Here is a 16,800-nt window from a genome sequence, read left to right as displayed (position 1 = left end):
ACTAATCAACTGTGATTCCTTAACTATTACACAATTTTCCAAACCTGTTCCAACCTTCAGTAACATAGAACTATAATCAGCAACACTCCATTTCAACAAAAGAAAACAAATTTGTATTGTAGCACTTCCCCAGGTCAAAATATACCCATTTTAGAAGATTTTCTCTCCTGGACAACCCAAAATATCTCAAACAAAACCATTCATTTGGATTTTACTAACATAAACTGACACACTTTTATCTCTAACTACCCCTCTATTAGTATAAACCTGTATAGGTTTACCCACCTTATCACAGATCCCACACATATAGTAAATAAGCAAAATAAATCCACCCTTGATTGGATTCTCTTCTCACACCTCCATAAATACACTCCCACAGGAACTCTCCCAAGCATCTCTAGGGACCATGTACCTGCCATCACTCACAGAACCCAAACACAGACAACAAAAGCCCATCTGTACAAAATTTCTAGAAATCTTACCCATTTTAGTCAAAAGGTATTTATAGACATTTTAAAGGCCCAGAACTGGTACCCAACTAAAATACTTCCACTAGATGAAGCAGTAGAGTACTTCAATAATGTCTTTCCTAATACTCTCAACAGTCTCACCCCTATTCGAACAAAACAAATTAAGTATAACCATGCCCCTTGGCTTACAAAAATACTAAACAGACCCTCATTGCTAACGGCAGAGCATGGAATGAATGGCATAAAACAGAACCCCACAAAGTGAAATAAAATACAAACAACTTCGTAATACTGCTAAAAAGCTGGTCATTACTGACAAAAGAAACTACTTATGCACTCAACTAGACTCCCAAAACAACAATCCACAAAAGTTCTGGAAATCTATTACCACACTCCTTAACCCTGGAAACCAAAAAATCCTACACGATCCCCTGTAAAAGACCTACTAGAAATTGCCCAGGCCTTTAACACTCACTTCATTGAAACCATTCAAAAAGTTGTCAACAACTTCTCTACTCAAACTCTACCTCAAATAAATCAGATAGCAACACAAATCCCGCCTCTCCTAAGTCAAACACAAGCTCCCCCTTTAAATGGCACCTCAGATAGCAGCTCACTCACTCACTTGTATTTTTACTATAGAACCTGTACCCACCTCTCTAGTGCTTAAACAGTTAACTAAACTAGAGCCATGCTCCCCCTCTGCTGACAGACTTCCAGCAGAATACTTAAAAATTGCTTTAGATGCTATAGCATACCCTGTTAGAATTCTTATCAATTGATCCATTTCTGAGTCATACATTCCACAACTTTGGAAAAAATCCATTATAAACTGTCTTTCGGCTTTTCCCAGTTAGGGGTTGCCACAGCAGAACTCCGGTCCGCTAATGATTGGCAGTAGATTTTTACATGCTGGTTTGCCGGGCTTAACACACAACCTTCAATGAAGGAATGCCCATTCATGCATGTCGACACACAGAAGACACTCTGAGATTCGAACATGGAACATCTAACTGTGAAGCGACAACGCTACCGCAGCACCACCACTGCAGTATGGAAAAAATCCATTATAACTCTGCTAAATAAAGATGGTAATGCTAGTGATTTATCTAATTACTGGCCCATCTCTATACTCTATCTAAAATCCTAGAAAAGTGCATACACACTCAATTGTTAATATATCTCATCAACAATAACTTACTTGCTCCCACTCAACATGGCTTTGTCCTTGCACATAGCACTACCACTGCCTTACTTTTGTTTACCAGCACTGTTAACAAAGCCTTAGATGCTGGTCTAATAACCTATTTTATCTTACTGGATCTATCCAAGGCTTTTGATATAGTTTCAGACCCTAAACTACTACTAGAAGTACAGTCCTTAAATTGCTCCCCACATTCACTGGCTTGTTAGTCCAGCTATCTTTCTGACAGGAAACAATCTGTCAAATGGCAGAACAAGCAATCTGAATATCTCCTAAACAAAACAGGAGTTCCCCAGGGGTCCATTCTTGGGCACTGTTATTTAACATTTTCATCAATAACCTCCACAAAGCTTCCTGTCTTAGTACTCCAATCCAAAAGCAGACATGTCTACTATAATCTCCTCTGCCAACAACCTAACAGACCTTCAATATCTAACACAAAATGCCTTCACTTCTATTGAATCCTGGCTAAATAATGTCCAACTTCTACTCAACCCAAAAAAATCTAAACTCCTAATATTTTCATTCAAACACTTAAATTAAGAGTGCAAAATCATCTCATAAAATAATACTGAAATCGAACAAGTAAAATCATCAAAACTTCTGGGCGTCACAACTGATAACAAACTCTCCTTCGATAATCACATTCATAATGTAATCAAGAAAACCCATTTCAAACTTGATAAGCTATACAAGCATAAATATTTTATGAACACATGCACCAAGTTAAAACTAACCAACTCTCTTCTTCACCCCACCCTTCCTTATGGTAGCCCTACTTTTACCAGCATACATACAACTTAAAAATAAATTACAGTCCTGCTACTAAAAAAACAGCAAAATTTGCCTGCAACATGCCAACTCAAATCCATCGTCTTGCTTTAAAAAGTATAAAATGGCTCGACTTCTCCCACTATCTACAATACACCCAACTAACACTTACCCGCAACCTACTATACAACCCCAACTTGTGCTGCTCTCTTCAGACCACCCTACATACATACACCCCTGCACATAATCTTAGGTCTTCAAGCAAACAGCTCCTAAGCATATCCAAGCCCAGCAAATGCGCTGGACAAAGTCTCTATTCCTTCATCATCGCCACCACTTGAAATTCACTACCCTCTTCCATTACTCATATAGACTCCTTAATAGCATTCAAAACTGCACTAAAATCCAATTACCTCAATAATCAAACATGGTTCTGTAACAACTCACATAAACCTCCTTAAATAGGTCATTGTCTCTGTCACTAGTCTCCATCAAATAATGTCCTTTAACTCATACACCTTTGTTTTTGATACCTAAATTTTTCTTTTACTATACCTCTTGACCTTATTATTCTACATGCTACTTTACCCTGCTCTTGCAGCAGCTTTATGGACAAAAAAAAAAACTAGAGAGGCAGAGATGTGAATGTTGTTTATATGTGCCTGTACAAGACTATTTATAGTTTCCATACTGTAACTACCTTAAATTTCTGTAAATACTTGTTGATATGTATGATGTTTACTTGAACTGGTAACTGATGACTGATGTAAAACTGTAACTGCAAGTGATGTTCCTTATACATCGTATATAACTGCTCATATGATATGATGTTTTGTAACCTTTCTTGGAGCTTTTCTCCCCAGGCCTCCACTGAAAATGGGTTTCTGACCCAGTGGACTTTCCCGGTTACCAAATGTCAATAAATATATAATAATAAATAATAAATAAAAAGAAAACAATAATAGTATTGCCACACAGGTCACTATGAGTTTAACTAAAAATATTTAATTGTAATTGAAATTCTGAACCCTGTGATGTTTATTGGAGACTAACAAGCTCATCTTTGACTGGCAAGCACATCCCAAGTAATCTTAGCAGTGTGATTGGCACTGTTTACTGACTGCAGATTACCAGTTTCTGCAGACTTACTCCAGATGCACAAGACAAGCCCACCATCATTCCTCTGCATGGTTGTTTGGTACTCATTAACCAGGACTTAAAGACTGGTTAATCATTAATTGCTGGGCAGAGAGTACCAAAAAATCCTATAAGAGGGTCTCCATTCCTTTTGGAATTTTTGTGCAGCATTACCTATCAGGGTAGGAGATGGTCTCCTTCTTCAATCACCCATTATATACTGTTCATTGTATGAATAATGAGGGTCCTAAAACAGTGTAAGAAACTTCTCTGTGTGGAAGATTTGCAGACCATATATCTCTAGTTAATCACTGTATACTAATCAGATCGGAAGTAGCGAACTTAAACTCGTCTTACGTAAAAAAAAAATAATAAAAAATATATAATTGTACATATTTACTAAGTATCCAAAAGTAATCCAAGCTAGGCAGGCAGTCTGTTTCCAGTCGAAAATTCTTTATTAAGTACACAGACAAGTGATCCTAATCTCCGCACAAGCTTTCTAAATATATATATATATATATATATATATATATATATATATATATATATATATATATATATATATAGTTCCCTATCAGAAGCCTGAAACACTATAAGCCTGAAAATCAAAATCCTGAAAACTATAGACTGAAAGTTCAAAATCCTGAAAGCCCAAAACCCTGAAACTCAAAATCCTGAAAACACAAAATGGACATACTGATGTCATTGTGGCTTTGCTATTGTTAGCCCTGTGGTGTTGGGTCATGCGTTGTGTTCAGGTAAGTGTGCGGTTGGATTTATGCTAGGGTTAGGGGCGGTTTAAGTGAGTTAGGGTTAGGGCGCAGGTTAGGCATGTATGCAATAGTGACAAATATTGGGGTTAGGGGCGGTTTAAGTGAGTTAGGGTTAGGGCGCGGGTCAGGTGAGTGTGCGATAGTGATGGACCTTAGGGTTAGGGTTAGGGTCAGGGTCAGTTGGTAGATATTAGTGTCTTTATAGTGACATATTAGCATTATTTGTGTTTTCAGGATTTTGAGTTTCAGGATTTTGGGCTTTCAGGATTTTGAACTTTCAGTCTATAGTTTTCAGGATTTTGATTTTCAGGCTTATAGTGTTTCAAGCTTTTGATAGGGAACCATATATATATATATATATATATATATACTTTTTATCAGGCAAGTACTGGTACCACCTTTAACATTCCTATAAGAAAAGTGCAGTCCGGGTCTGAACTGTCTGCAAACAGCTACAGTTAACTTTGAACCTAACACCACTCTTAAGTATTCAACTCCGGTACCACCTTTAACATTCCTATAAGAAAAGTGCAGTCCGGGTCTGAACTGTCTGCAAACAGCTACAGTTAACTTTGAGTATGTGTCTAACTGTTTGAGCCAATCTTCATTTTCCCCTGGAGAGCACTGTGCTTTGGCTGTAAGCAGCCCCCACCACCACCACACACACACACATCTTCCACTTTCTCTTATTCCCTTCTGTTAGCAAATAGTATCAATAACTGATCAATACTGTGTGTTTGTTTATTTAAACTATACCACAGTAGCCTACTGATACAAGGTTATCCTGGTTTTCCACCTGAGAAATTAAGACAAGACTTACAGTTTCAGAGCAGTCCTTGGTCAATTGTGATTGTTCTTAACACATACTTGTCTTGCTTTGGCTCATTAGCAGCAGTACAAAGAACTGCCTGCTCACACCCTTGTTCTCCCCTCCCCTTCCCTGTTTATTACCTTAAGACAATCCCTGAGTTAATAAATATTACCTGTGGCAGGCACCATTTGTAAAACTACAATTCACTCTGCTACAGGCCCCATGAAGGCTCAGTGTCTCTCCAGTAAGTGTTTTACAACTGTAAATGCCTATTTATGTTGAATTGTATTAGACATTTTACAACTGTATATGTTTATGTTGAATTTCAAGCCTGTAATCCAATCTGCTTACTTACACTATCAGACTATTTACCCCACTCATAGGACCAAAAACTGGAACTGGGTTAGCCCCGCTCCCTGCCCCATTATCCCACTCGCCCCCACTGTGTCTACATTTATAGCCACTAGGCCTCACCCCTACTTCCTCTCCAACCTACACAACTTCCTCTCCAATTCCCCCCCCCACCACTTTACTGTTTAACCACTACTATTCCTCTGAAGCACATTGACCCCACCCATTGATGACATATAACATGTCTATAAATAATTATAAACTCCTTCCTCTTATCTTACCACTCTTAATTCTGCCATACTTTCTTACTAGCTATGAAAATCTCACATTCGTAGGTTTCTCTTATCCAAAATGCCAAACCAAGACCCCCTACTTCCACTGATCATGGAACTTGCCCACTACTACACTACCCCAAAATGATAAATTCCAACCACTTGCTTCTAAAAAAACACTCCAATCAACACCAAAATCCAAATATGAACTAAAACTACTATTCAAAGTTATTAGACTACTAGCGTATCTAAGAAAAAACATAACCAAAGATGGGGACATCCATCCTAATCCAGGCCCAACCTTAACTCAAAATCCTACCAGCCCACCACTCTCCCACCGACTGGTCAACTCCCTCCTAATATGCCATTTAAACATTAGAAGCCTAAACAATAAGATACATAGCCTGCATGCTGTACTAGCCACATACCTCCCCAACATAATGTGTCTATCTGAAACATGGCTCCGGCCATCAACCAAAGACAATGAGATCCTGCCTCCTGGTTACAATATACTTAGGGCAGATAGAGTAAAGAAAAGAGGAGGTGGAATAGCCATCTCATATAATAGCACACTTAACATCATAACTAACCCTATACAACCACCCCAGGTCTCTAACGCTGAAATACTAGCTCTAAAAATTCTACTAAATAATCATAAGGGCATTAACCTAATTGTCACCTATATTCCCCCTGGGAACAATGTAGGAACACTAGAGGTCATTCTACATTGGATAGCCAACAACTACCCTCAAGAAACCATTGTCCTGGGCGATGTTAATATTGACTGGAACCAATGCACAGCACAGTCCAACCCCATCCCTGTTAACCTACATGGATTCTCTCAGATAATATCATCTACCACACGTACAGGTAACAATAACCGAAAAGAGAGTATACTAGACTGGATACTCACCAACAGTCATCCCCAGAACTATATGTCTGGAACTCTCCCTTATGATCTTAGTGATCACCTGCTCACATACATCATGAAAGACAAAATTAATTGTACAAGCTTACCTATTTATAGGTCTATCAGATCCAAGAAAAACTTTGACCCAACTAAATTTCAACTTGAACTCAAATCATGTAACTGGACAAAACTAAAGTTCCTTCCCCTTGATGAGGCAGTGTCATCATTTAACAATTCATTCCTTACTATACTTGACTCGCATGCCCCTAAATGCTCAATAAGAATTAAAACTCAACTAGCACCCTGGCTAACAACAGACACCAAAACCAAAATAACAACTAGAGACAAAGTGTGGGATAAATGGCACTACCAAACTACCCCTAGATCGTATCAAATTCCAACAACTTAGAAATGAGACTAAAAAAGCCATCATACTAGATAAGAAAAATTACTTCTACAATCTGCAACATAAACATCAGAATAACCCTCAAAAGTACTGGGCAGGCATAAATAAACTTCTCCAACCAGGCAAATCCACTACTCCGACCCCAGGAACATTATCTGACAAGAGCCAAGAAGATATAGCCAATTCATTCAATACTTTCTTCACAGAAACCATCCAGTCATTAGCTAACCAACTTTCTCCTCCCCAGACTTCTATAAACACTATACCCGACTCACCACTCTCTTTTAACTTCCAGCCAGTGTCCACATCATTTATCAGATCCCTTTTAAAAAAACTGAAGCCAACCACCCTTTCAGCCGATCTTCTGCCGGCTGAATACCTGCAAATTGCTGCAGATGTCGTAGCCTACCCTATCTCAATCCTAATTAACAGAACCATAACCGAGGCCTCAATCCCCTCAATTTGGAAAATATCCTATGTTATTCCACTCCACAAAGGAGGTTCATCCACAGAACTATCCACCTATAGACCTATAGCCATACTATCACCACTTGCCAAAATTATGGAAAAGTGCGTGCACAACCAACTAATGCTCTATCTAACCCAAAATAAACTACTCACAGACTCTCAACATGGATTCAGACCCCACCATAGTACAACCACTGCCCTCCTCTCTTTTACTGAAAACATTAATCTTAACCGGAATAATAAAAAAATATCCTCCACTCTCTTCCTGGACCTATCGAAAGCCTTCGATATGGTAAACCATCAGTTACTTCTATATACTTTAAAAACCCTGTATCTAGATACCCCAGCCCTTGACTGGTTTCAAGCTTACCTCACTGGGAGACAACAAGCAGTAATGTGGCAAAACAAGCTCTCCTGCCTACTACCAAATACCATAGGAGTTCCTCAAGGTTCCATATTAGGACCTCTCCTCTTTTCAGTCTTCATAAACGACATCCAAACAGTCATCCCTGAAGCCACCTGCATTCAATATGCAGATGACTCGACTATAATATGTTCCAATGCCTCTCTTGCAAATCTACTAACTACCACCCAACATAGCTTCACCAAAGTCGAAAACTGGCTTGCCAACCATCTCCTGATCTTAAATCCAAACAAAACCAAGTTACTTCTCTTCTACCCAACCAATAGATCTCCGACTGAAAACTTCACTATAAAATCCAATAATGGGACCATCATCTCCCCAGACACCTATACAAAGCTATTAGGAGTAAACATTGACAATAAACTCAGATTTGATATACATATCAACCAAGCCATTAAGTCAGTCAACAAGAAACTTGGGACCCTATATAGAATTAAAGCCTTCCTTACCCCGAATGCCAGGGCAGCCACAGCCCGTTCACACCTTCTCTCTACCCTACTATATTCCTCTCCTGTCCTCACTCACCTTAACAAATCTGATCTGGCCAAGCTCTCATCCTGCTATAATCACATTGCCAGGTCCGTTACAGACCTACCCTACAGAACACACCACTGTACTAACCTGAAAAAGCTTGGATGGATAGAATTCCCACACCTTCTTCACCAGTCCCAACTCATAGAGGCCTTCAAAATCCTTAAACAACCTGAGAATACCCTAGCACTAAAAAACTTAATGACTCCCTACTCCAATCTAAACTGCCTTCGCTCAGCAAACAGACTCCTTGTCCAAACAACTAAATCTCTCAACCTAGGTGGTGACGCGCTATTTGCCAACACCACTGGTAAAATATGGAACTCTCTCCCAAATAACATCATGCTTGCAACTTCTCTAAGTCAATTCAAAAATAGTCTAAAACTCCACTTCAAGTCACACTGGCTAAGTCCTTGCTCAAACCCAGACTAGCTCTGTGCCAGTAACTAAAACATAAACAACTAGCTAAGATGATAAGTACTTTGTATACTGTGATAAAGAAATATGTATCCTGTCTAACTCTATGTCATTATACTGCCTACCGTCCTTGCTAATATGTTATTAATGTTACATTTGTAGTAATCTCAGAAATAGTAATGGCAGTCTTGTACTTGTATGTAAATAGCCTATGTTTTTGTTAAGTTCTTTCAGCTCATTTACTGTACCTAATTATCAATGTAACTCTGTTGGAGCTTTTCTCCCCGGGCCTCCGCTGAAAAAGGACATGTATCCAGTCGGACCATCCCGGTTAACAAATGTAAAATAAAATAAATAAATAAATAAAGGGAGTGATTTATTGTGCTGTAAAACAAAGTGTTATTGGTACACATGTAAAATTCACATCCCTTCCCCCTATCAGTGTGACATTCGAGCTGGACCTCCCCTACTTAGTAGCTATCATAATAATATATCCCTTATGTACTTTAAATAAAATTTATAATGATACAACAGGAGATTACTTGTTCTTTTAATAATGAGGGTCTTAAGACCATTCACATAAATCTAGGAGTTTGTGGACTTTTTTTTTATAAGGAAACAGTATTCCTGATTTCTCAAAGGCATGGATCAGTGGCAGGCTGCTGAAAGGTTGTGAAAGTGTCAAGGGTCAGCCAGTGAGGCAGCATCACCCATTGTGAAGAACCTGTTGAGTTCAATTCTAAAAGGAATGTACTCCACATCACAGAAGATTTATTACAGTTGCCTAGTTTGGGAAGGCTTTTCTGATAGCTATAATGGAGGGCTTTCAGAGGCAAGGAATTCCTGATACCTTCAGCCAGGGGGGCAGTAGCAGTTGCCCAAGATTCATTTAAGGTTTGGATTCACAAGACCAACCAGGTCAGTAAAGGGCAGGAAGTGATTCTAGACAAGCTACCATGTACATGTCTATGTGTGGTAAGGTGTATAAAGACCATCTTTATATTTTTCCCTACAGAATCTGCTGAAGACTTGGCATTTAGTCTACTCATTGGTCAAGTAATTAACCCCAGAGTCTTACAGTATATGTTAAAGGGGGCTCTGATTAGCTGCGGTCTGCCAATATTGGGTTATTCATCCCATTCTTTAGAAACTGGCAGGGTATCTGACTTACCAGGAATAGGCAGTGGTGGCTGGTGACTTAAAATCAAAGGGGGGCTGCAGGAGACAGCTGAATGGGTGGGGCCAATGGGAAGGGGTATGGTCAACTACAAAGGGATGGGGCTATGCTAAAAAATGCAAAAACTGGGACTTTAATTAAATATGCTGCCCTGGGTATCACTGCCAAATCAGCATTATAAACATCTAATCAAGGCAAAATGAGTTGTAGAAGAAAAAAAAAAAAGATTTCAATGCACTGGCTACATGGCAGCTTACTTAATATCTAGATGGAAACAAAAAGGTTGTAAGACATGAAAAAAGAAATTACTTTTTAAATACATTACTGGAATGCCAGTCAAAATCAAGTATAAAAGAACAAGAAGCACTCAACTTAAACCACTTCTTCTTGCACTGCAGTTCTAATTATAATTTATATTCAGTTTTATAAAAGTACCAAGTAACATGCTGAAAGATGTTTCTCATCCAAAAAAGACCTGCTGCCTGACAACAACTATCTACTTGTTTCATGGGGAAAACATGATCAAAATAAAAAAATGAACAGCAAACAAGAACAGGTTATGGACCACATATGATAGACTGGCATTATGTTTAGTTTACAGGTAAAGCCTGCAAAAATGACTGCAAGTCTCCAACAAATGTAATGAGCTTCTGAAAATACTGTAATCCTGTCATTTTTTACAAATACTGTCATATGCATTTCAATACTTAAGGCTTATATGCTATCTAGTTATGTAAATATTCTCTGCATGGCAACAACAAAAATTATTTCAATGTTGGTAATTCTTTAATAGTATGCTTATTAAGGCTTGCTTGCATCTTACAGTCTCAGACAAGCTTACGTGATGGTCCTTAAAGCATTGCTGCTTAAACACACAGCAGCAGGAACTGCAACAACATGCATTTTCTGAATAAGAAGAAGCATAAATTAACAGTATAAAAATATAACAGAAAGCCAGAACATTCTACAAAATCAAGGACAGATGAAAAGCTACTATAGTACTTGTGTTTACCTTGGATGGGGTGATACTCTGCCACTTACACTGCATAACGTCTCCTTGCCTTGCTTGGACACATCCAGAGTCACTATGTGGGGGAGTGGTGTGCAAAAATTTGAAATGTCTCTGGCTGACCGTGATGGCCCTGACACATTTGTCATACCTCTGAGCCTCAGAGCAAAAAATCTGGACAAAGCCATAAAGAGAAGTGGGGCAAAGGCCCAAAAATAAGGATGATTTTTAAATATTGCTCTTATAAACTTAGAAAGATAATAGAATATTAGGTCTTGCATTAATATGTATTTTCTGAAGGGTATGAAATCTGAAACTCAAATGTATGTCATTATTTTCTAACTTCATTATTTAATGATTTGCCACTAATTTGACAGAAAACTACAATTTTATGAAAAACGGACAAAAAATGTGATGCAAAAATATAAAATAGCCATGCGATTCAGCTGGGAACCTGTCAGCGAAGGGACATTTTTTTTAATATTAGTACTATTAACTTGAGCAGCTGACAAAATAAGAGAATCTACATGCATTTCTGAAATAAAAAACAATCTATAACTCTGATCATTACAATTATTTATTTATTGTAAACCCTCCACATTTTCTGCCAAATTTGCCATTTTGTGGAGAAATTATTAAATGGAAAGCAACATTTTGAGCCAAAAATAGGGGCAGCTAAGAGGTTTGGATATATCTAATTCTATAGTGATTTATGCAGGAAATCTGGACAAGTCCAAATATATTGGGAGAACATACAAACAGTACAAAAACTTGCTCTTGTGTAAACTTAGTCAGTTGACAGAAAAACAAGTCTTGCTTTAGCATGCATTTTTCTGGAGTATGATGTCTGAAACTCAGTGTCTGTCATTATTTAGTGACTTCATTCCTAAATGATTTGCCAGAAAACCACAAGTTTTATGAGGAACAAACCAAAAATAAAAAGCAAATATCTATTTATTCTGCACAAATCTGAACAGTTAAGAGGTATAGTTCATCCAAGGCAGTCTGAGTTTGTTGCCCTTCTCTCTTCACAAAATCATGGTCGAATGGGGCCTACCCCCTGCAGCTATTCCAATGTCCCATTACTTGGCTATTTCACCCCATTTACTATAAACACTATAATGTGCATACTGCTTTACTTCTACAATGATTTGGATTTCATTTAAAAGTTTTATTTTACATTTTACAGCACAAACACTAATATACATCTGCTAAACAAAGTAATGCAGTCTAACAATGAAAACAGACTTAGCATTAAAATTTCTCTGCCCTTGAAACTCATATTCATTGAAACAGCATTGAAACCCACATTCAAAGAAAATACATCTGGCCAGTAGCAGATAAGGATTAGCTTTGGGCTGTTTTCAAATCATAGGCCCTTTGCACAGGAAACATACATGTGTTCTTTGATACACCTTCCTGATTGTATTAAATTATATTCCTTGTATAATACAGCGGGTATTTTAAATTTATTGTTTTGAACATTTTTTCAGTAAACAATGAAACAAAATGTATGCACCAATAATGACAAAACTGCCCAGTTCAGAACATTTCCATCATAAAAATCTACTCAAACTTTAACAATCTACCAGTATCAGTAAATATGCACAATCTCTGCTGAAGTAAAAGTCATCTAAATAATTCCACATTAAAGAGATCTGTAACTAATGAAGAGGTTGCTGCTAGCAAACAACTTTATTTTTCATTGTTTCATCCACAAATAAAGTGCCTGTTGCCATTGAGGAATAAATTGGCTATATTACATTAAAAAAATGATAAGCTAGTAATATTGCAATAAGGAATGGGTGGCAAACTGACAACAGGTTCATCGTTACTATGTATCTCCACCAAAAAGGACATTCTCAGGACTGCAGCATCCACCCCCTTTAAAGTACAACACAGTATCAGCGATGCATCTATATATTGTGGGAGTAGAACCCACAGCCTTCTGCATCAAAAGCAAGTACACTACTTGTTGTGCTATTAACAATACAAGCAGACTCAGAATAAGCAGCATTAAACTTTTCTTCAAGCTCATATCCTTATAAAATCAATGACACTGAACTGTATCTCTCATCTTTGAAGCACAATAAATGTGGAAAAAGCCAAAATTTATTTGGGGGTGGTGACAAAAGCCCTAAAACTAGGGACACATTTAAAACATTGCTTGTATAATCTTGGAAAGTTGCTAGAATAAAATGGTGTGTTACCACCATGCATTTCACTGCCAAGACTTGGGCATTGGACCCTGTGCACTACAGTCAGAGCAACATACCACTATGCCAAATCAGCTGTTTCTTGTAAGGCAGGTAGACTGAAACTTAAATGGCTATCATTTAGTGAATTCAGTTCTCACCATAGCTCTCAACCTCTTAGCACAAAGCACCTAGACAAAGCCAATAATGGAGGAATACAGCTCCCAAACATAGTCAGTGAATTCAGTTCTCACCATATCTTTCAATCTCTTAGCACAAAAAGCTTGGACAAAGCCAACAATGGGGGAATACATCCCCAAAAATAGGGACACATTTCAAATATTGATCTTATAAACAGAAAATTGCTAGAATAAAAGGTTTTGTAATACTGTGTACTTTTTGAAGAATATGAAGTCTGAAATTCAAATGCTTGTCATTATTTAGTGAATTTAAAATCCAGAAAACCACAAATTTCACAAGAACGAAAACATGAGGCAAAAATTTCACAAGTGGTGGTGGGAGGAGAATTCAAGCCCTTGCTACCTGCTCCCAAGGTACAGGGTTTAAGTCTAGCCACCAGGTATATTTAACTGAGGCATTTCCCACACACACACACACATACACACACATACACACACACACACACACACACACACACACACACACACACACACACACACACACACACCCTACCCGAGCCCAACTCCAATTCTGCAAAGTCCATTAAGCAAGTTTAAAGCCTAGTTTCCTTCATTACTGCAAAGACCTTCCCATTCATCCATTTCTGCAGTACAAAGCCCACAATTAGGTCCTTTCCATGAGAGCAAGCTGCTACCCAGCCTGCAGATGCTGCAGTCTGATCCCCTTCCAGTCTATGCAGATGTAACTGCATAGACTTCTGGGATCTCTGCTGTTGAATGCTGTTTTCCTAATCTGGACTGTCTCACCAGCAGTCTGGACTCTGTGAGCATGCTCCGGACTGCTGTTGAACCCGTCTGGATATCGGGAATGCTGGAACTCATGTTTGTTTTCCTTCTTTTTTTTTTTAGTTTTTACTTTTATTTTATTTTATTTTTTACAGCTGGGGGGCTGCAGTCCTACAGCCCAATAGCACGAGCCACCCCTGGGAATAGGCAGTTGATACATGTAATAAAAAGAATAGGGTGATGGTCATCTTTGGCCTTTCTCATTTATGTGGAAAAAATCAATAGGTAAAATTTTCTTTAAGCCTAATCTGTTGTGATTGTTGTACAGATGGCATCTAGGTAGATATTGTAGGTCATTCATTTTTTGTTTAAGCAGCTACAATGGCAGTAGTAAGGCTAGATGGTATTAATTTGGCCCTGGATCCAAGTACCTCTGAGGTTTTGTGAAAGGCAGTTTTGGGCTCAGTAGGAGCACTTGACCATTGCATTGGAGGACATTTTACACCAGAAAGGCCAGGCTCATGTTGTGATGATAATACGACAAAAAGCCCAGTAAAAAATGTAAAAATCACCAACACGCACTTTATTAGCAAGAATATGTCCATTCTCTAGCACTTCAGCAAGAAATACCTTCAAGGAGTACATCAGTAAGGAAAAAACAGTGCCATGTTATATAAATATTAACTATCAATTATAAAACACTTAACTAATTAATTAATATCTAAAACATTAAATACTGTATTTCTATTATACTTAGTAAACAGTTATATCAAAAGTTTCCATGAGCATTCAGTATTTAGTCCACAAGGACTTAAAGTATTATATTTTAAAATATAAATACTTTCTTTATATAACAGATGCTGTTTGTTCTTAAACTCAGAGTTGCCAACACCTCAATTAACTTGTTCTAGGATGCTGGCTTGCAAAGAGTCTGGACTGCTATTATGAAACAACTTAAAATGCATGGCAACAGGACTAGTAACTTTTTCCATTATTCTGTCTCTAATGTGCTCCTGCAGTCTTAGTTTAAAACTTATCTTAGTTTCACCTATATAAAAAAGAGTGCAGGAGCATCTGAGAACATAAATAACATTAGATGTTACACAAGTAAAATGTCCTTTAGGACTAAAGGGAACACCGTTGATATGACTAAAGAAATTAACAACATATTTGCATGCTGAGCATCTAGTACAACCACTAGTGCCCAGTATACCTAAAATGCTGCATAGCTTATCCACTGGCTTAACAAATTTACTGTGTACAATAATATCCTGTATGTTCCTACCTCTTGTGTACGGAAATATAGGAAATCTGCATAATGTATCACAAAACACTTTAAATTTATATAAAAATGACCAAAAATGCTTAATTATCTTAACTTGTTCATGAGAAAAAACATTGTAAGAAATAACTATATACATTTGCCTAACTTCTAACATGTCTTGCTTACTATTATTGCCAGTATATCTTCTGTAGTGTTTCATAACAGAAGTACTGGCTGCTGATTATTTTGTACCAGTGAGTTATTTTTTAGTTTAACCAGCGTCTTCTGGATACCTTTCATGAAATAACACCTTGTCAAGAACATGTTTATAGAAGTACACATTTCCTTGTATAATTCCTTTTCATCAGTGCATAGTCTGTAGACTCTCAGTAACTCTCCAGAGGGTAAAGAATCCAGCAGATGAGATGGATGGAAACTGGTTCTATGTAAGAAATGATTACTGTTATCAAACTTTCGATGAATTTTAGTTTTAATTTTTTCCCTCACTACACCTGTTAAATCAATATCCAGAAAACTTATAGTTTGACCCAGTTGAAGTCCATCAAATTTTATTTGGAATCTGTTTACATCCAAATCTTTAACAAAGGCAGATAAACTAGTCATCCCACCCTTGCACAGAAATACTAGGTCATCTATAAATCTATAATAGGAAACAACATAAGTTCTAAAAAAATTTTAAGCATTCCACCTCATAAAGGCCCATAAAAAGATTAGCATAGGCAGGTGCAAATGATGTACCCATAGTAGTGGCTATTCTCTGAACATAAATATCTCCACAAAAACAGAAATAATTATTAGTAAGACAAAATTCTAGCAGTTCTAATACATAATTACTTAGTGGACTGTCTTCTAAGAAAGACTTAATAGCTTCTAATCCATGTTGATGTATAAAAGTGTATAGACTTTTAACGTCAACAGACACCCAATACGTTTTCAGTCCACTCAATAGCTTTAATTTTGTCTAAAAAAATCAAAAGAAACTTTTATAAAAGATGGTAACTTCATTACATAGGGTAGAAAGTAAATATGCAGAAATACACCTATGTTTCATAAAAAATAATGAGTAGCAGAAATAATGGGCCTTCCCGGGGGATGTGGCATGCTTTTATGATGCTTGGGTAAACAGTAAAAATATGCTATAGTATTATTTTCATTATAAAACGTTTTATCTATGTCTTGTTTAGAAAAATACCCAAGTTTGTAACCTTTAAAAAGTAAATGCTGAAATTCTTTTTGTGCATTTTGATAATCACTCACTGT

Source organism: Protopterus annectens, chromosome 3.part0 (genome assembly GCF_019279795.1).
Source record: "Protopterus annectens isolate FY-2018-M chromosome 3.part0, PAN1.0, whole genome shotgun sequence".
Classification (NCBI taxonomy): Eukaryota; Metazoa; Chordata; order Ceratodontiformes; family Protopteridae; genus Protopterus; species Protopterus annectens.
Note: the sequence above shows the minus strand (reverse complement) of the source record.